The sequence below is a fragment of the Mobula hypostoma genome, chromosome 2 (genome assembly GCF_963921235.1).
Source record: "Mobula hypostoma chromosome 2, sMobHyp1.1, whole genome shotgun sequence".
NCBI lineage: Eukaryota > Metazoa > Chordata > Chondrichthyes > Myliobatiformes > Myliobatidae > Mobula > Mobula hypostoma.
This window is the reverse complement of record NC_086098.1, coordinates 158,143,884-158,166,677: the sequence shown is the minus strand read 5'-3', so window position 1 is coordinate 158,166,677 and position 22,794 is coordinate 158,143,884. Positions and strand designations below refer to the sequence as shown.

Here is a 22,794-nt window from a genome sequence, read left to right as displayed (position 1 = left end):
ATATCGAAGGTCTGTGTGGAAGCCGTTTGAATATTCATTCGTTTTGCTCTCTCTCTCCTTCCCCCCACTGTCCATCTCCCACGGCAGTGATTACTGCGAACTGAACTGAATTCAATTGAACTGAACTTTGCGTCACTTTGAAACTGGTCATTTGCCCCAGACGGCGATAGAGCTTGATTGATCCTGTTATCTTAATTCTGTGTACATGTGTGTTTATCATCGCTGAACTGTTGCATTTATTATCCTTTTGACTAGAGTACTGTGTTGCTTGTTTCTTTAATAAAACTTTCTTAGTTCTAGTAATCCAGACTCCAACTGAGTGATCCATTTCTGCTGGTTTGGCAACCCAGTTACCGGGTACGTAACAATAATAATCCAAAAATAATTGCCTATGGTCTTTTGAGTAGAGAAGAATTTTTAACCAATCTTTCTGGAAAGAAAAACAGATAGCTTACAGTTGTTGAAAGTAATATCTTTAGAAACATAGAAAACCTACAGCACAATACAGGCCCTTCGGCCCACAATGCTGTGCCGAACATGTACTTACTTTAGAAATTACCGAGAGTTACTCATAGCCCTCTATTCTTCTAAGCTCCATCTATCTTTTTCTTTCATAAATTTTATAAACTCATAAGGCAAGCATAATAAATTTCTGTTAAATAACTGGCTTAAGCCAAAATGGGATTTAATTTTTCTAAAGGTAGGCTCGGTAGCTTTAATTTAAATAAAGGTTATAAATTGGTTTTAATTAATGCTATTTACAACATGAACATTTATTGACAATATTGAATAATAAAGTTACTAAAAACCATAAGCCAAAGCCTGAGACACAATTCTATACAAGACTTCAAAAAAAGCATTCTCTTACTAAATTACATAATCAGGCTCAAGTATAGACCAAGCATATGAAACCTGTGCTTGTTTTTTACTGGACACAATGGAATAGGACAACTTGGGTCACCAGTCCATGTAAAATCCATTGATAAGTAGCTTTCATTGTAAAGATGGACTTTTTTGGGGCTCGTTGTTGCACTAGTACAGCAAAATGACCCAGAAGATTGTAATTCTTCATCATTAACCTTATCAGAATTGTCCATTGGTCTAGGCCTGGAACCCTCCTCTTCCATCTCACACCTCCTCTTCAAAAATCACCACATTGGACTGTTTTTAGAATGAAAATTTCCCCCCAACTTTCTACTACACCGGCAGAGTGTGTTCACTCCCGTAAGTCAGTCAGCGACACATAAGGGGAAGTTGGGGGAGGTAATTCGGTAGGGAGAGGTTGATGTCACAGCCCAAGTTGGACAAGTCCATTCAATGCTTGGAAAAGGCACTTCACCCTCCTCATCAGCCTACCATTCTCCCCTCTGTGCAAAACAGCGCACGCCAATTATCAGCAGCCTCCACTATCTCACATCAAAAACTGAGAATGGACTCCACCAGATAAACATGGACCTAATGAGACCTCTAACGAGATTTCTAATAGGTCCACTCAGTCACTGCCCACCACTGCGAGTGCCAGCATTGCATGAAGTTCAAAAAACTATTTTTTTTTTATTGCGCTCACTCGTGGAACCCCTAGCAACCTCTCACAGAACCCCAGACGAGAAACCCTGGGTTAGACCTTATATGGATATGCTGAGCAGTTTTGAGTCCCTTGTCTAAGAAATGATGTGTTGGCATTGGAGAGGGTCCAGAGTACATTCATGAGAATGATCTTGGTAATGAAAAGGTTAAAGTATGAGGACCATTTGATGGTTCTGGGCCTGTACTCACTGGAGTTGAGAAGGACAAGGGGAGATCTCATTGAAACTTATCAAATATTAAAAGGCTTAGATAGACTGGACACTGAGGAGATATTTTTTATAGTGGGGAAGTCTACGACCAGTGGGCACAACCTCAGAATACAAGAATGCATTTTTAGAACAGAGATGAGGAAGAGGAATTTATTTAGCTAGAAGGTAATGTATCTAGGAAATTCAGTGCCACGGAGGGCTGTGAGGCCATATCATTAGGTACATTTAAAGTGGAGATTGATGGGTTCTTGATTATAAGTGTGTCGAAGGATAAAGGGAGAGGCAGGAGAATGGAGTTGAGGGGGATAAAAAATCAGCCATGATGGAATGGCAGATTAGACTGGATGGGCCAAATGGTATAATTCTACTACTATGTCTTATGGTCAGCCTGAAAGTGGCACCGTACCTGCCAGCACCAACATACCATCTCCACCATGACTGGCACAACAACACAGAGCACAATAGGCGACTAAACAACAGCAAAACATGCCACATTCCTCCCTCTCTAAAACCCATCTGCCCATGCACATACACAGTCCTCTAACTCCATGCCAGGCTGTCTTTGGCCTCCACCTTCAGTGGACTTGGACTTGCAGACACTCAGTCTTTAACTTCTCCAGTGAACTCACAGAGATTAGCAGACTCGGTGCTCCAGCCATCAGGTCTTGACTTTCGATCAATCTTCAGTATCAATCCCAGAACTCACCAATGACAACGAATAAGGACACTGCAAGAGGAGCCAAACTCCAGCTTGACCTCTAATTAGACAACTTAGAAACATTGCATTTCGTTTCCTCACCCAAAAACAACTACATTTGAGATGCGACCTCAACGGAGACCACAGTATGCGGCATGTTGGCCATTCAGTCACAGTACCATAGACTGATGCTGGTTTTGCTCCTGTGAGAAACCTTCACCATTGTTTAGATCTAAATAACAGTTAAAGAACATGAGGTATTCAGGGGACTTCTGCAATTACCTGCCTGCTCTGCAGGGGTAGTGCGGTTGACATCCATTCCTTCTCCATCTTAAGCTCTAAAATGCCTACCTCCTGATAAAAAGGTGTCATACCCTGTTTTAAGACCATGCTCTATTTTATTAATATAGTTTTGCTGTTGGGCATTTCTTTTGCAGATTGCCTCAAAATGAAAATCTATTTAAAAAAGTGTTTTTAATTACATTATACTATCGACTATTTTATTTTTGCTATTAAAATTTAAATTTTGCTGATTAATAAGTTAAGCCTGTTGAATTAGCCAATAAGATTTGTCTTGCTTGTTAACGTTTTGGTCAATAAGATGCCCAGGAAAAGAACAGGTAGCCATTTTCCAGAGAGAACGCAGGATCAAAGGAGTTTCGAGAAAGGAGAAAGACGAAGGAATGAAACGGACAACGAACATGGCAAAAGAATATGGTGAAACGCTTAGAGAAATGTGGTGGGTCTCATCAGCAAGAACGATGAGTCAGCATACAGAGAGGAGGCGCAGCGGCTAATGGACTGGTGCAGACCCAACAACCTGTCTCTGAATGTGAACAAAAGAAAAGAGATGGTTGTTGACTTCAGGAGGACACGGAGCGACCATTCTCTGCTGAACATCGACGACTCCTCCATAGAGATTGTTAAGAGCACCAAATTTCTTGGTGTTCACCTGGCGGAGAATCTCACCTGCTCCCTCAACACTAGCTCCATAGCAAAGAAAGACCAGCAGCCTCTCTACTTTCTATGAAGACTGAGAAAAGTCCATCTCCCACCCACCATCCTCACCACATTCTACAGAGGTTGTATTGAGAGCATACTGAGCAGCTGCATTACTGCCTGGTTCGGAAATTGCACCATCTTGGATCACAAGACCCTGCAGCGGATAACGAGGTCAGCTGAGAAGATCATTGGGGTCTCTCTTCCCACCATTACAGACATCTACACCACAAGCTGCATCCGCAAAGCAAACAGCATTATGAAGGACCCCACGCACTCCTTATACAAACTCTTCTCCCTCCTGCCATCTGGCAAAAGGCACCGAAACAGAGAGACTACGACCAGAGAGACATTGATAGGATGCAGAAGTGGGCTGAGAAGTGGCAGATGGAGTTCAACCCGGAGAAGTCTGAGGTGGTACACTTTGGAAGGACAAACTCCAAGGCAGAGTACAAAGTAAATGGCAGGATACTTGGTAGTGTGGAGGAGCAGAGGGATCTCAGGGTACATGTCCACAGATCCCTGAAAGTTGCCTCACAGGTGGATAGGGTAGTTAAGAAAGCTTATGGGGTGTTAGCTTTCATAAGTCGAGGGATAGAGTTTAAGAGTCGCGATGTAATGATGCAGCTCTATAAAACTCTGGTTAGGCCACACTTGGAGTATTGTGTCCAGTTCTGGTCACCTCACAATAGGAAGGATGTGGAAGCATTGGAAAGGGTACAGAGGAGATTTATCAGGATGCTGCCTGGTTTAGAAAGTATGCATTATGATCAGAGATTAAGGGAGCTAGGGCTTTACTCTTTGGAGAGAAGGAGGGTGAGAGGAGACATGATAGAGGTGTACAAGATAATAAGAGGAATAGATAGAGTGGATAGCCAGCACCTCTTCCCCAGGGCACCACTGCTCAATACAAGAGGACATGGCTTTAAGGTAAGAGGTGGGAAGTTCAAGGGGGATATTAGAGGAAGGGTTTTTACTCAGAGAGTGGTTGGTGCGTGGAATGCACTGCCTGAGTCAGTGGTGGAGGCAGATACACTAATGAAGTTTAAGAGACTACTAGACAGGTATATGGAGGAATCTAAGGTGGGGGCAGGGTTTGAGGGTCGGCACGACATTGTGGGCCGAAGGGTCTGTACTGTGCTGTACTATTCTATGTTCTATGTTCTATGTAACAGTTTCTTCCCCCATGCCATCAGACTCCTCAATAGCTAGTGCCTGGACTGACACCAACATACTGCCCTCCACTGTGCCTATTGTCTTGTTTATTATTGATGGTAATGCCTGCACTGTTTTGTGCACTTTATGCAGTCCTGGGTAGGTCTATGGTCTAGTATAATTTTTGTGTTGCTTTACGTAGTTTAGTGTCGTTTTTGTATTGTTTCATGTAGCACCATGGTCCTGAAAAACATTGTCTCGTTTTTACTGTGTACTGTACCAGCAGTTATGGTCGAAATGACAATAAAAAGTGACTTGACTTGACTTAACTTGACTTGAAATAAATCTGGAAGGACAGATACAGATGTCAGAAAATCCTCATGGTTTCATGGAGAATGTATAGATAAAATTTCAGTTAGCCAGCTAGCATGCGACATTGGAGAAAGTTCGACACCTTTTTCGTTGGAAGTTGTAGATATTTCCTTTGCTTGGACTAGTTCTCTTTTGGTACCATGAGTAAACTGACTGATGCAAACTAGACATATTACATGGCAATTTGCTCCAACAACTGCATACATGCTATAAACTAATACATATGTGATGGGCTCTTTTCTTTATTTTGTTTTAGTTTAAAATACAGTACAATTTCAATCTGTTTATACTGGTGTGAGCTAAGTTATTGCTTCCTGGCAAACATTAAATAGGCATGGGTGTCTGTAGTATTCATACAGGTAATTGTCTTATTTTCCTTCAGAAGAAATATTCAAACTTTTACGTTTTGTGGTTACCCAAATCAAAACCATTGTAAACCTGTTTATTTCCTGGTAATGGCCCTTTCATCATCATTCCCATGCACTGTAGAGCTATGATGCTGTTAGTTTGTATTCACAGTAACAGCTAACTCATTATGAGCCTACGGTGAGAGGGTTACACAGGCAATGCCGAGTATTGCAGAAATATTCCAATTGATGCTCAAGATCCCAAATCCAAATTTCAGATATTGAGCTCTTCCATTTAACAATAATTATGACATACTTAGTTATTAAAGATTTTGAAGCTTCTTAGATTTCTCTCAGTAATATGGGATCATAGCAACTGAATTACTGAACTAACAGAGTCCAGAAGCCAGTTCAAATCCCACCATGGCAGCTGTGAATTTAAATTTCAGTAAATAAATCTGGAATTGAAGTCAATAATGATCATGAAGTGACAAAATTGTTGTAAAAGCCTATCTTGTTCACTCATGTGCTTCATTGAAAGAAATCTGCCACCCTTACACAGTCTGGCCAGTATGATTCTGAACTATTCGTGAGACTGACAGTTAAATGCCTTCTCAGTTCAGGGTCAAGCAGAATGGACAATAATTACCTTCTTTTCTAGCGACATCCACATTGAGAGAAGGAGTAAAAATCCAAGAGTGCTGTGCGGTGCTTTCATTCTTCTGTTTATACAGTAGGAAGTAAAACTGATCTCAGATCAATACTTACTTAACTCTGAGACACCTATTTGTTTTCTTTGTAATTTAACACCTTTTTTAATAATATGCATCACTATTTTCTCTTATTTCAGTACATTTTCAAGCTCATTCAATTCACAAACCCCGCATTCTGTTAAATTAACATGAAAATATAAATGCATATTTTCTATGACTGTTCTTGGTCCATCAAAAGTTTTTAAATATCTTCAAACCACTCCCAAATTTCCAAAGTACCAATTCATCAGATGGTGCTTAATTCCATTCTAGTAATTAGTTGCAGCTGACTATAATTATCTGCTGACAACCACCGACAGGCAGTTGTTTACTATTTGCCTAGCATTATATAAGAAACACAAGTTAAAGTTAACTATAATTAAAAGTTAAGTTAAATTTTCACACAAAATTTAATTTTAGAAAGAGATTCAAGCCTTACAAAGATCAACACTAACCAGGTTCCCATTTTTATGTACTTGATGAAGTTGCATTCAGATGAGGTACTGCAGCTAAGTATCAGGGGTCATGTGTGGTAATTGGATGAGGACTGAGGCTACGTCTACGTCCTCACTACGTCGGATAATTTTGAAAACGCCGGTTTCGAGTAAAAACGATAGGCGTCCACACTAAGCGTTTTTCAAAATATCTCTGTCCACATTAGACGGATATTTGGGCGAATCTCCTCCTGCTGGGCATGCGCAGGACACACAGAAAACAAGCGAAGAGGAAACGATATACTTGGTTGCATGTTTGTCCAGTCACAGAGTAGAAAAACTTAAAAGGAATTGCTCTTGGCTCTCACGCAGGAGGACGTAAAACTAAAAAAAAACAAATACTGGAGCATATGGAGTTCACGGACAGTATGACCCGGCTGACGATGAACATTGAAAAACTGATTAACCCTGTTGCATTAATAAAGCACCTTGTTAAATGTATAAAACATGTCTGCATCAGTGTTATCTTGTATTTCCAGGCAATGTTACATTAGGCTGTTACACATCTATTGTCAGAGAAGTACTTGCATAAATAGGTAAACCACCTTCATACAAGCAAGGACAGAAAACAGGGCAAAGTGAGTACACTTATTTATTCAGTAAGCTATGGGTCAAAATATTTGGTGAGTACATTTCTAACTCTTCTGGCTTCAGTCTCATTGCCGTCTGTTCTGAAATTGTTAGGTTCTGCGAAGCGCAGAATCAAATATCGCTGTGATGATTGTACACTCTAGTATCAATTCTTTGGCAACAAAAAAGTAGTAATAATAATAAGAAGAAAACAATGAAATGCCGCGCTGTCGCCATCTGTTCCAGCACGTCATGACAGCGGTTTTAAAAAGCTCCGGTTACCCCGTACACACTGCAACGGATATTAGGAGTTTTCAGATTTATTCACTCTGGAGACCATTTCTGAAAATCTCTGTTTTCGGGGGCTGAAAACGCCGTTTCAGTGTGGATGGAAGGTCAAAATGAAGAGATAAAGCTTTGTTTTCAAAATTATCTGGCGTAGTGTGGACGTAGCCCGAGAAAGATGGTCAATGATTACACTAGCACATTGGAGGCAGGAAAGTGATTTGAGATTGGGGTCTCCACTGGAAGCCTTAGGGTATTATTGCTATGGATAAACAAGAGACGTGTAATCTGGAAGGTCAGGGCCTGGAAACTGGGGAACTTGGGAGCACTGGAGGGTTGGGAACACAAGACATCAGTGGGTCAAGGAATCAAGGCTCGGGCCTCAGGACTCTTCTGCGGTGAACTGCATTATGTGAAATTCAATGTAGTGCAGGTAGGGACCAAAGATAAGGCTGAAACTAATGACTTGTTGAGAAGATTGTTATGTTTTATAACTCCAAATCGCATGACTACTTCATTTTTTACTTTCGCGAGGCTTGCACTTATGATGTGGTGGCATAATGATGTATGCCATTCATGTACTTTTACATTTAACCTGTGTTACATACCTCAAGGATATCTGTGATTTTTTTTGTGAGAATGATGTAATGGTCTTTTGGAGGTCACCTGATGTAATTTTCCCGCCGATGTGAGGTCACGTGATGACATGTGCACCACGGGTATATAAGGGAAGACCTCAGATGTCGCAGTTAGTTTTTAGTTTTTAGTTTTCCAGCTAGAACGTTGATGTGTCTCCGTTTCTGTGCGTATTTGTTTTTATGACGGAGTGTTACGTTCTGTTGCAAGGTACAATAGTGCTGGACTGGAAATTTTGCTAGATGTGTTGATGTACCTTATTCCAGCAGTAGTACGGGAGAATGAAGACTTTATCGAAGTACAGCACCCGAAGGATTGAGAGGAGTCGGTATCGTTCAACAAAGGATCAACCTTATTGAGTCTTCGTTGAAGGAGTAGTGACCTGCATTGCAGATAACTCTTGCCAAAAGAGAAAAGAGTTCATGCAAGGTGCTCTCTAGAATTTAAGGTCAGTTGTTTTAAACTGTTTATTTTCTGCATCGTGAATCCTTTGGACAGAACCAGCAGGAAAGTCGCGTCTATGAAGAAATCCTTCTCCAGAGAAGTCTCTCCCAATTGAACGTATAAATCTGTTGAACTTTCGAATTTACCATTTTAAGAACTATATCTGACTTCACCGCTTTAAGAACTGTTTTCGCATTTAATGCTTTAAGAACCAGTGCCAAGTGACGATTTGTTGAACGGCTGCATAGCGGTTAACTTCCAGTTAAGGTTTTCGTTTGTTCTCTTTCATCGTTTATCCCCGTTTAATAAATGTTTGGTTGTTTTTATATAACCTGTCTCAATTGATATTCATTGTTACCGTTACGTAACACCTGTAATGAATTATGTAATTAAACAAAGAATGCTTAATCAAACAATACATTTACAATATTACTTAAATATTAAATATTACTGAAATAGTAAGTACACAACACTCCTCACTGCTTAGCTATTAATTCCAACTCAATATAGAATGCATCTCAACATATATATACACATATACACACAGTATGCTATATAATACAACTACTATATAAACATCCACAGTCCAGTAAATTTTATATAGTCCCATTGAGGCAGGCCTAAAGATTTAATTACTTTGGAGGATTTCTTACACTTGAGGGATAACTTTTTTCTGACAAGGTGTTCACTCTGCTTGGCAGGTGAGACAAGGCTGTGAAACAATCTCAAGTTCTGGGACCTCCTCTGTAGCAATTGTGAGAGTTGACTTTGGGACTGCAGGAAGTGGTTCTGACAGACCTGGACACCGTTTTTCTCTAACAATTGACTTTGCTCTCCTCAACTGATCGATGTGTCATCTCTAGATGATATCAGGTGCAAATCCCACTGTATAGGAGAGTGGTCCAGTTCCGTCCTTAATCTTTCCAAGTATCCACTTTTGCTCTCCTCTGTAGTCCCTCATCAGAACTGCTTGTCCAGGAGCGGATTACTGAACCTCATTGTTTCAGGAGCCCTCAATTTGTCTCAGCAGTTTATTCTGTATACTCTTTCTGTTTTTTTAAGCATGTCATACCAGATATTCAGCCATTCTTCAAAGTTGCTGGTGAACGCAGCAGGCCAGGCAGCATCTCTAGGAAGAGGTGCAGTCGACGTTTCAGGCCGAGACCCTTCGCCAGGACTGACGAAGGGTCTCGGCCTGAAACGTCGACTGCACCTCTTCCTAGAGATGCTGCCTGGCCTGCTGCGTTCACCAGCAACTTTGATGTGTGCTGCTTGAATTTCCAGCATCTGCAGAATTCCTGTTGATTCAGCCATTCTTGTCTGGCACGTGGTGTCAGAATTAACCGGGTCACATTATGAATGTTCCTGGCTCGACCCTTGTATTTTTTAACGAGGCCGAGCGGCTAGCTGGACACTCAACCTGGCACGGATGAAAAGTGTGCTTGGGGATGGCCCGAGCTGGATTCGAACGTGGGAACCTTCGTTCCGGAGTCCAGTGCTGATCTCACCAGCCGGCCAACACTCTTTCTGTGATTGGGTTTGAGTAGATCCAAGTGTGAGTGCAAGGGACAACCCAGGAACAGCATAGCTGGTGAATTGTTGGCTGTGGTGTGTGCTGCATTGCGATATACAAGGAGGAAATTGGAGAGATTCTGATTTAGTGTCAGTGTACTGTGTTCTGCTGACATTGTGATCTTTAGACAATCCTTCTGCCACGGCATTTGTAGTTGGGTGGTATATTGTCTTATTCCATTCATTTTCAGGAATGACTGAAATTGAAAATGTTCCGCAGCAAACTTTGTTCCATTGTTACTAAGTGTTCTGGAACACAAGTCCTTGAGAAGAGGCTTCTCAATACAAGAGTGTGTGAGACTGTGGTGGAGACTATTGGAAACACTTCCGACCATTTCGTAGCTGCAGCCACTACTACCAAGAAATTTGGGCCCATGAATGGTTCGGCAAAATCCACATGAATACTTCGCCAGGGCAATGCTGGCCATTCCCAAGGATGGAGAGGCGCTGCACTTGGCATCTTCTGGATGTGTTGGTATCCCAAACAGTGCATGGCAAGCTGTTCAATCTGCTGATCTATCCCAGACTACAAGACAAAGCTATGAGCCAGCACCTTCATTTTGATCACACCTAGATGACCGGCATGTAGCTCCCCCAACACTTTACCTCTCAGCTTGGATAGTACAACAATTCTTAATCCCTACATAAGGCAACCCCACGTCAAGGGCAAGTTCATCCTGGCACTGGTAAAAATGAGGAAACTGGAGTTTCTGCTGCATATTTCAGCCATTTTGGGTGGCCATGTAAATCTGAGACAATGATGGATCCTTTCTGGTCTCCCTTTGGATCATCTCTGCCATAATAGGGAGACTTTCAATTTGCATTAGGTAGAATAGTATGTCAAGAAGGGTGTCCTCTTTTGTAAACTTTTCAGGTATTTCCTTTTCCAAGGGTAAACTGGACTGTTATATTTTTGTAACTCCAAAACATAAATCTACTTACAAGAAAAAAATAGGAGTCTGAAATATCAGTCTTACTTCATGTTTACTTTAAGAGAAGGGCATGCGTATGGCATGGTGGCATGATGACATCCTATTTACGTACTTTTACAGATAACCCGCAATGCAATATGTAAACAACAAAGAATGCTTAATCAAACAATATATTTACAACATTACTTAAGTGTTACTGAACTATTAAATACACAACACTTTTCCCTGTTAAGTTGTAAACTCCAACTCAATAGAGAATGCAACTCAACTATATGCACGATATACTATATAATACAACTATATAGACATCCACAGCACAGTAAATTTTAAACTGTCCTATTCAGGCCTAAAGATTTAATCACTATGGATGCTTTCTTACTCTTATGGGATAACATTTTTTTCCTGACGAGGTTGATCACTCTGCTTGTCAGGTGACACATGGCTGTGAAACAATCTCAGGTTCTGGGGCCTCCTCTGTGGCAGTTGTAGGGGTTAACTGAGATTGCAGGATGTAGTTCTGACAGCTCTGGACACCTTTCTTCTCCTTTTCTCTTCTCACCTTTAAAACTTATTGTCTTTCTTTTTCTCGCCTTCCATTTTCTTCTTCTAGTTTCTTGCGGGTATCTCTGTATTTGCTAATTTCTCGAGAAATTGGGTCCTGTTCATCCTCTTCCATTTCCATAGCATTTATATTATCCTTCCTTTTCCTTTTTCTTCTTTCCAGAATGTGCATCTTGATCTTGGGAAGGTGCATTTACTTCACTGGAGTATTCTCGGAATCCTTCTATTGTTCCCTTTACAATCTGATCTCTTCTCTTGGTTTCCTCATCCACATCATCTGACAAATCCCTTTGTTTTCATATCTCTATTGACTCCTTTCTTTTTAGCCTTCATCCAACTGTACTTTGGGTTTTGAATCTGTTGTTAAAAGCAGCTTTTTGTCTCCCACTTGAAGTTCACGCAATAACCTTAATGCACACAGAGTAGATTCTGGTTCTTTATACTCACAAATGCTGAAAGCTTGCAACTTTTCTGAAGCTTCTCAAAATTTCTTAAAACCAAGCCACATTTTGCAAGTAAATGCCTGATTAACAAATCAATAGCTTTCTCAGAAATGTTACCTACAAAAACTGTTGTAGTCAGATCACTGTTTTCGTCACTTTCATAATTCCTCTGAGCTGCACGGTTCCTGCTTGGTCCAATATGCTTTTATGCCAGAGGCACAGGCTGGCACCAACATCTGTTTGTCCACTGCTGGGAAAAGGTTCAGGGTGTACAACACAGAGACAGTATGGCATCATCTAGTACCTTTCTTAATTTGCTTCCAGATGGCTTCATTCAGGGATGTAGCATACAAACTGTGGTTGGATCTCCAATCAAGTTGTAGTTGTCTCAGGGAATTATGGTCCCACAATGCTGTCTCTCCTGATTTTACCACATACAACCCTAATGTGGCTTGCTGGTTGTTGTATTTCATTATTAAGGATGTCATTCCCACAGGAGTTATCTTTTCTCCAGCATAGGTTCTTGTTTTGATATCTGCAGGCTTCAGTCCAGTATCTTTAAAATGCCATTCGAAGTCATTTCATGGAATGACTGAAACAACTAAGCCAGTGTCCAATTCCATTTTACTTAATTTGCCATTCACTTCTGGTGTAAGCCATATTGCTTGTCTTTTGTTAGTTTCCACATTGTAAATCTCAAGGCTACTCAGTCCTGTGAAACTTCATTCCTTATCATATTTTTCACCAATAGCATGCAGAGTAGTACTCTTTTTGAAACTGCAACTTGACTTTTTAGCTTTTCCTTTTCCCTGAGCAGTCCATTTATTTTTATCTGCCCAACATGCTCATTGCATATGTCATACTTTCTTGCATTTTCTGCAAGTTTTATCTTTAAACCTGTGTGGTCTGGTGAATGTCAGCCCTTTCCACAATGGTAACACAGTTTGGTTCACCAGACTGGTCTCTGTCTAGACACTGCAATTTTGTTCATGCTCACTTTCATTCCTGACTGCAACGCAACTGTATTTCTGTCTGCTGTTTCCATTGATACATCTATTTCAACTACTCTTTTAAATGTAAATTCTGCTTCAATTAGAAGCAAATTTTGAATGTTTTCTTGTAAGATTCCACAAACTAAATGATCTCTCAGCGCATCACTAACCTCATCATTGAACTTACAATTCAACCAGACAACAATTCAACCACGTATGCTGAAATTGACTCCCCTTGCCTTTGATTCTGCTTGTGAAACCTAAAGTGCTCTGCAATCAATAATGGTTTTGATTCTAAATGTTCCTGCATTATTTTCATGATAGTAACAAAGCTTATTTCAGCTGATTTGGTTAGAGCAGTCAATTTTCAAAGCAAACCGTATGCCTTTCCACCCAATGCAGTCAGCAAAACTGGCACTCACTTTTAATTGGTTATTTCATTTGCTTCAAAATACTGCTCAGTTCACTTAGTATAAACTAATCTGTTGTGTAATCGAATGTGTCTATCTTTCTGACATAGCCAGTCATTTCTGCTTTTTATTTATTATTACCTGGTACTCACTGTTTATGAATTTCTTCCATTTTCTGCCTTTTTTTTTACATTGACTGCCTTCTGCTCTTGCAAAGAAAGTGTGCTGCACTTCTTTAAAAACTCAAATGTCTTACTGCGCTTCAACATGTAAGTAGCTGTTTTGGGTTCATTTTAAAACTTACTCATGCCACTGTTATGTTTTGTAACCCCAAGACACAAAACTACAAATTAGTTTTATAAATTAGAAAAACAGAGCCAGGAGATGCATGTCTACTTTGTTTTAGCAAGGCATACACTTATGACATGGTAATGTGATGATGTATGCCATTCATTTATTTTTAGACATAACCCATAATGAATTATGTAAACAATATATTTACAATATTACCCAAATATTACTGAAATATTAAATACACAACAAAGATCTTATTGTCTCCAGAGTGAAACTTAACATCATGGATGGCTGTGATGCTTCACTCCCAGATGAGCTCGAATCCTTTAATGCACACTGAAAGAGGGAATAAAACTATACCTGTGCGAATCCCTGCAATATCTGGTAACCCTGTGTTCTGTCTCAGAGGCCAGTATCAGAACAGCTTTCAAGAGGATGAACTCTCACAAGGTGCCGGGCCTCTTTGGATTACCTGGTATGACTCTGAAAACCTGTGCCAAACCTGTGGGCATACTCAAGGATATTTTCCATCTCTCACTGCTGCAGTTAAAAGTTCCCACCAGCTTCAAAAAAGCTACAATCATACCAATGCCAAACAAGAGCAAGGTGAAATGCCTCAACAACCATCACCTAGTGGCACTCACAGTAACTGTGATAAAATGCTTTGAGAGGTTGGTCATGGCTAGAAACATCTCCTGCTGAAGCAAATACCTGGACACACAGCAATTTGCCCATTGTCACAAGAGGTCTACAGCGGATGCAGTCTCAATGGCTCTCCACTCAGCCCTGCATCACCTGGACAATAGAAATAGGCTGCTGTTTATTGACTACAGCTCAGCATTCAACACAATAGTACCCTCAGTTGCAATCAACAAGCTCCAAAACCTGAGCCTCTGTGCCTCCCTCTGCAACTGGATCCTTGACTTCCTCACTGGGAGACCACAGTCTATGCGGGTCACAAATAACCTTTCCTCCTCGCTGGCAATCAACACTGGCACATCTGAAGGATGTGTGTTTAGCCCATTGCTCTACTCTCTCTCCACCCATGACAGTGTGGCTAGGCACAGCTCAAACACCATCTATAAATTTGTCAATGACTCAACTATTGTTGGCAGAATTTCAGATGATGAGGAAGAGGCATACAGGAGTGAGATAGATCAGCTGGTTGAATGCTGACTTTCTCAAGAAAGCCCTTGCACTCAATGTCAGTAATACTAAGGAATTGAATGTGGACTTCAAGAACAGCAAGTTGAGGGAACACACAGCAGTCCTCATCAAGCAATCAGCAGTGGAAAGGGTGAGCAGTTTCAAGTTCCTAGGCTTCCATGTGTCTGAAGATCTAGTCTGGGCCCAACATATTGATGCAACTACAAAGAAAGCAAAACAGCACAACGTAGTCATTCCTCTTATAGAGAAAGTACGTTGATATAACGGTGTGTTCCAAAAGGTCAGTGGTACCCTTATCAAACCTTGACCACAGGAGGACCATGGCGTCCTTAATGGGAACTCTTGTGAACAGGGACATCACATTGAAACACATCCATCCTCCAGGGTGTTGGTTATGGTTTTTATGAAATTGGCTGAATTCATGATTCGCTCACAGCCCCCAACAAAGAAAGACAGCATGGTCACTAAATGCTTAGCAAGGTAGTGAGTCAGAGAATCTATTGCACTGATGATGGGCCTCAGGGGAGCCCCTTCTTTGTGTATCTTGGAGAGCCTGTAAGGTCTTGGTGGTACCAGCACCCGAGGTAGAAGTGTTTTGCATATGATTGCTGGTAGTGAAGGACATCCTCACAATTGAATCCATGGGATCCCACTGTAGAACTCTGTAGGCAGGTTTGTCCAAAATCTGTTGGACTTTCCTTTGGTATTCCTCTGAGGAGATCAGGACTTATGATGACTGGGTTTGTTGTAGTACCTGGAAGGCCAGTCGTTCTCCTTCTGTAATGTTTGATTTCAGCAAAATGGCCCTTTTGAGGGCCACACAGACCTCTGTACTTACTTCTTCCGCAGTATTCAGTGGTAGTTTTCGGATTGCTTGCTCTAACCCGCCAATGTAGTCCTGATAAGAAATAGCTTTGGGGACCAGAGTGAAGTTTAGCACCTTGCCAAAGACCAATCTAATCACCTCATTGATGACAACCCTTTCTGGGTCCATTGATGGTGTGGCTATAGTCTATTGGGATAGTTTGTTCTATTTCCTGACCTCCCTCGCAGTATTCCTTTGTGAAACTAGTTCTCCTTGGACAGCAATAGACCTGTCGATGTACTCCCAATCACCAAGAGAATAGACAGTTCTCTATTTGTGTTGATGTCAGAGTGGATCTCATGTGATGGATACACTCACTAATCAACGCTCAGCCAGCACGTCGTGGAATGCATTTAGCCACCAGAGAAACCACTGCGGAATGCAACCTCATGAACGGTCCTTGTCCCGGCATCTCAGAAGAAAGGCTAAAGAACAAAGAAACGTTGCCTTCTTTTTTACGCAATGATTCAAAGTGTTGAATATTGCAGTTTACTTCCTTCCCGTACAGTTAAGTGCAAATAGGATCTAGTGCCTTCAAGCGCATATAATGAATAAACTATTCTCGGGTTTCCTAAACAGGAAACTGAACAATGAGGAGGAACCCATCACTGCCACCTGGCTTCCCTATATTTCCACATTTCTGGAAGAAATATCAGATTAATACTATCCACAAACCTGTAAGGATGTTCAAATCACAGCTTACATGGGTCAAAGATGACCTGTGACTCAGATCAGCTGGCGTTAACAGGATTCCCTGTGGATGCGGAGCAGCATATATCGGCCAGAGGAGACACACGGTGAAATCCCGAAACAGGGAGCACAGGAGGTGTATCCGTTTGGGTTACCCAGAGAAATCAGTGGTAGCAGTACATTGCATTTGCAAAGGCCATTGGATTTACTTCAATAGTATAAAACTACTGTGCTGCACCAATAGCTTTTCGGACTGCCTGGTGAAGGAAGCCATTGCAATAAGACTAGAGAATAAGAATTTTAACTAAGATCAGGACTTCAGATATTTGAAAAGTAAGGACGAGAATTCAATTGTAAACAAGGTGGGACAGTGGAAACCTGATTGGTTAAGGACTAACTAATCAGAAGGGAAGGACAATGGTGGTATATATACTAGACGTGCCTAGGCATTATTCCAGATGAAGATGAAGAGTTTGTCATTGAAACGCCAATTAAAATCGATATCTATATCCGGTTGGAAGCCCAAGAAGAGTTTATTCATTAGAAATTAGACACTTTACTAATTTAAAAAGGGTAAGTATTTAATCCTCACTGCCTTAACAGCTCCATGCCCTTTCCACTTTCCTCCTGAGTTACTGGGACAATTAACAAATGCAAAGGTAATGGTTGACATCATCTTATTGATCCTATCTACATATTTTCTGAGCTCAATCTATTTACAGGATATTTTACTTATTCACTGATTTTTTTTGTGGATCTGGACATCACTGGCAAGGGGACATTTAATATCCATCTCTAATTTTCTCATTTTAAATGGTGATGTGACCTTCTGAACTGCAGCAGTTTTCTGGGTAAAAGTACAACTATTCAGGAGGGAGTTTCAACATTTAAAACCAAAGATGATGAAGGGGATTGTGAAGAATTTCCAAGTTGGCATGTTGCATGGGACTTAGAAGGAAATATTGAAATGGTGGTGTTTTCAAGTGCATGCAGTCCTGATCTTCTTGGTGGTCAGGTCACTGTTGGAATAGCCTTGTTGAGTAATCAGGAGGGAGTTTCCTATCTGTGTTTGGCTTGATGCCATGAGACATCTCTGGGACCTGGAATCAAAACAGAGAATAGGCTGCCAGTCCCTCCTGAAGCTCTAGCAGTTCTATCTCCTAGTGAGTCTGAACTTGTCAGTGGTTAGTATAATTATACAATGCCATTGTTTCACCAATCTGTTTCACTAATTGCTTTACTAAGATGTTCACATATCTTGCAATACAGACAAATGACCTCATATGTTTGTAATAATGTAAGAACATAAAGGTCAGGAGCAAGATGATATCTTCTGGTCCTTCTTGCCTGCTCCACTATCCATCATGATCATAGCTGATCTTTGATCTCAGTACTATTTCCCTGCAGTGTCCTCACTATTCCCCAGTTCCTTTGATATCTATTGATCTCTGTGTTGAATGAATTAAATGACCATTCCTCCACAGCTCTCAAGGATAGAGAAATCCAAAAATTTGCCACCTTCTTATTCTTAAATGACCTATCCCTTATTCTGAGAATGTGACCTGTAGTTCTATTCCTCAGCCAGGGGAAATACTTTCCCTTGTCGAGCTCAGTAAGAATTTTCTGTGTTAAGTGAGATCCCAAGTCACTCTTAGCTCCAGAGAATACAGGTCTGGTCTATTAAATCTCTCATGTGGCAAAACTACAATCAGTGGAACCATGTAGTGAATCTTGATTGCACTTGGTTTAGGAAATATGAATTATGCAAAAGGCATTGCCATACTCGGTGCCCTGACAGACACTAGTTATTCCATTTAGTTTTATTCTTTCTCTGATTCAGCATAGTAACAAATGGTACAATTGATTTGAAAGCAAAATACACTGGTGAGTCTCAAGTTGCATATTGGCCAAACCAGGTACGGGTGACAGTTTGTAGTGTGTGAGGATGCTAGTCCATTCAAAATATGGAAGTTTTATGGTCATAATGAGTTCTAGATTATCAATAGAATTTAAATTCCACCTGTGCCATTATGGGATTTGAACTCCAATCTTTTGGTACTGGCTGAGTTTTTTAACCACAATGCTACCATCGTACCTCATTGTGATTGTGTGTCATGTAAGTTAATCATGTTGGAAAGTCAGAACAATATCAGTAATAATTCAGAACAGCACCTTGGTTTATAAAACCAACATTTTCCCATCAACTTTCCATTTTGACCGTGTGTTGCATCGGCCAAGAATTACACCAGCAATACTAGACACGCTGGAACATTATATTATGAATTAACTTCATGGACTACAGCCAATATGTAGAAAATTTGATTACAATATCCCTCATACTGGCAATGAGCTTCTAACAGACACAGCTTTGTGTTTCTCCGCATTACTGAGATGCCTGCTCTGCTTGCAGTGTATGAGGATGCTAGTGTACACTGCACCATTCAGATAAAGAGCTGACAATTCCTGTACAAGCGGAGCTCAAAGAATGATGCTTAAACGTATTGTTGCTTTCAATTATAAAAGAGATCAACATGTATTCCATAACTTTGTTGGTGTTTGTTTCATAATGTGAGTCTAATTAATAAAGGAAAGACAGAATAATATAAAGTATATTTCTAAAACCCCCTTTCTCTATGAGCAGCTATGGAGCAGGCAGCAGGCAGAGAGCAAGATGATTTGTTGCCAGCAATGGCAGTCCACACAGCATCTTCTACTGACAGCCAATCAGGGACCATTCTAGCTTTCTATTAGCGTGCACCTCAAACAGATCAGCTGTGCTGCTATAGCTGCTGTGAGTGGGTCTTGACAAGAGCTGCTCAACCCTTCCTGTCGAAAAGAACATCAACTCTGTGGCTGGCAGTGGCGTAGAACTACGCCCCCACTCCCAGCCCTTATAACCCACCAACAACACCACAACCTCCCCCACCCCACTCCCCCAAACGCACAGACACACATGGCAGCCTGCTCAGTGCACACAAATTAAATCACGTCCTTACACATCATTGTGGAGGAAGCAGAGAGAAGCAGGGGACAGGGGGAGTGCTGCTAACTGCTGGAATCAGTCTTCGACACACAGCACTGCAGTGATCCTCGCTTCCTCCCTCGCAAAGCAATGATGCTGCTGTGAAGGACAGGGAAGCACTCTGACAGTGTGTGTACACAAAACAGCCAGACAGGACAAGAAGCTGGCTGCTGGAACATGCAGGGGTAAGTGAAGCTTTACCCTCTTTTGCTCAATACAATTACCCCCTCGCTGAGATCTCTTGTGGGTTTGTCGCACTTTTATTTAGAAGCTTTTGTTTAGATCCTTCTAACGTTCTGCAAAAACTGGCATGCTGCCATCATTTTCCCACACAAATTTGCTACACAGTGTAAAAAAAAGTGGTTGTACGGACTGGCAGTGAGGATGTTGATGGGAGTAAATATTTTCTTGGTATCCGTGTTATTCAAGGACTTCTGGACTGCAGTACAATGCACATGAATGATTCAATTTCACTGTAATGATTCTGAGACTGCTTAGCTATCACTGGCTATGCTTATTCACACCCGTTGGTTTTATTTATAAACTGAAAAAAATTATGTTCCACCATTGTGAAGTTTCTTTGATGAATGAAATATTATTGCAGAAAGGCAAAAATTTATATTATTGAATTTTCTTGCTAATGTTGCTAATACATCGGTTTCGTTATAAAAGAGATGGGACAGCATTTGTTCTCAATGCCATTTCTGATGTAGCATACCCAAGAAAAAGAAAAGCCCCTGGTCAAATGTATGTGATTTTATACAGCCCACAAGTATCCAGTAGTCATTTCTTGTTTCATCTGCTGTAATGATGTCACCTATACGGTATCTGAATTGAGGATTATTCTGCTATGTTTTGTAAGGCATTTTGTGCCATGATTTCAATATGTACAGTGAATGCAGCTTTCATATTAATACATCAAGCTGGCTGCTTCTGTGCTTGTGCTATGTATTATACTATACATCGAAGATAAACTAAAGTTCCAGGCATATGGTTGAAAAGGTGCTGAATCACCTAAAAGCCAGTGAAAAAGGTAACCAAATTTAGAAATAAAATGGAATTCTCTCTTTACATTCACCTACTTCCAGCATCTCCAGTTGTAAGTAAGAGCAAACAGTCCATGTGCCACAGATGACTCTAGGGCTCAAAACACTGCCATCATCATTCCATTGGTGGGACAGGTTTTATGAACTAATACATCCTCATCCTGTCAGAATGACATGCTCCACTACCACAACCTCCTATACGAAAGGTCTATCCATCAGTCATCACCAGAATTGTGGTCTAAACTGGGACCTGGACAGGAATGCAATGTAACTAGTGATCTACTTCATGAGTTGACATCTTACACGACTGAGATGTAGCAATAATGAAGCGATTTAATTGCTCTTTTATTATTCCTACAGACTCAGGACTGCCTCAAACTAATCCAGCATTCAGGCAACCGATGGCTTTTATTGACTATAATGCTAATAATGCACAGGAGGAATTTCATGGCATATAGTATCATTGGGGAAGATGGAAAGTAACATTTTAAATCATGGGAAGTACTTATTAGAATTTTGACGTGAAACTTACTCTCATACGATGACCACGATTGCAAGATTTTTACTGTCCAGACTGAAGGCAACAAGAGGCTCCATGTAGAGTAGACTAAATAGGGAAAATAACTTCCCAAAATAAATGTATTCTCAAATAAACATTTTTGGGCATGGGGCTAGCAACCCTATCCTATAAAACCCCAGTGCTACAGAAATACCAATAGAAGCATTAAAACCTTATTCCTGGGGAGGAAGGATAAAACAAGAAGATGGGCTGCACCTGGGGATAATGTGAAAGACTTGCCCAGGACAGAGGACTCTGGCAAACTGTTATCGGTGGTCTAAGCCCTAGTAGTGGTGATGTGCTTAGGAAAAAGAAGTAAGTAGTATTTACACTGTAAATCTGACACATATTATAATAAAACTGTATTTTTAAGGTGAAGTCAAAATATTTCTATTTTGCTACGGTATAAGATATTTGTGTATACACAGAGGAGAGGAGAGGTGAGAAATTATGAAGGCAAGTCTGTGTGCATGGTGGAATGTTCTCCAGCAGCTACTTTCAAATTGAACGTTTTATTAATACTTGCGATCATTCATAATTTTCAATGACTTTCCTAAAGACGAGCATTAAATATTTTTTTTATATTTCTGCCATTTTCTTACTCCCCTATATAAATTTTCCAGCTTCAGACTACAAGGGACACTCATTAACTAATCTTTTCCTTCTTGCATTTCGATAGCTCTTAGAAACTGTTTACATTTCTAGCCAGAACTCTTGCGTTCTATTTTCCCTTTCCTTATTAATGTTTTTGCCCTCCTTTGCTGAATTCTGAGATTTTGCCTTTCCTTAGGGTTACTGATTTCTATGGCAACATTATATAACATTCTTTTTCACCTAATTGTATTATTTAACTGTAGGTAACTGGACCACTTTTCCTATTGGTTTTGATTGCACATAAACTATGCATTAATCCTTTTGGTAGTATCCATTGCTTGCTTACTGTCATAACTTTTCTGAAAGAGCCTTCCACTCTACCATAGCCAACTCGTATCTTACCTTCATGGTTTGCCTTATTTGGACTTAGTGCCCTAGTTTCATATTGAAACTAGTTCAACTGTTACATAAAATTTTACATACTGTGAACGTTGTTCCCTAATGACCTCTCAATTGCTAGATTATCAATTATACCCGCTTAACACTAAATTTGAAGTAGCCTGTCCCATCACTGGTTCATCAATATACTGATTCAGAAAACTAGCTTTTATGTAATTTATGAACTCTTTCTTCAGACTCCTTTTGCTGGTCCTTTATGTTTTCCAATCTGTCTATAACTGAAGTTTCCTTTTGTTATTATTTTACCCTTGTCACATGCATCTCTTATTTTATTGATTTCTACTATGCCCTGCATTCCCATTACTGTTGACGGTTTCAATACAACTCCTATCAAAATTTTTCTCTTTTGCCATTTCGTAGTTCCACTGAAATCGATTATATTTCTTGCTTTTCTGAACTAAGGTACTTCCTTTCTACCACCTATGTCCCAGCCTATAATATAAGGATGACACTTCTTTAACACACCATGAAAATGTACTTCCCAATACTGGTCTTAATCCTTCTTCTCCTTCTTCTTCTTCTTAAGCCTATCGCCCCCCCAATGCGAAGAGCCTTCCTCTCCCAGGGATGAGGCCTTTGGAGTTTCTGTTGCCAGTTCTGTAGTGCTGGGCTTTTACTTGACATGGTTGCATGCCCCATGA

The 22,794-nt window shown here is 40.6% G+C and overlaps 2 protein-coding genes across 3 annotated transcripts in view; one reads left to right on the top strand and one right to left on the bottom strand.

Annotated features, from left to right (window-relative positions):
- The window catches only part of rsph14 (radial spoke head 14 homolog), a 781,437-nt gene that overhangs the window by 422,349 nt on the left and 336,294 nt on the right, over positions 1-22,794 (bottom strand). The gene's annotated exons all lie outside the window — the stretch shown is intronic.
- The window catches only part of gnaz (guanine nucleotide binding protein (G protein), alpha z polypeptide), a 304,042-nt gene continuing 300,661 nt past the window's right edge, over positions 19,414-22,794 (top strand). For both annotated transcript variants that reach the window (XM_063040924.1, XM_063040921.1), the window contains exon 1: positions 19,414-19,680. The gene's annotated coding sequence lies outside the window, so the exon portion shown is untranslated. The remainder of the gene's footprint in view (positions 19,681-22,794) is intronic.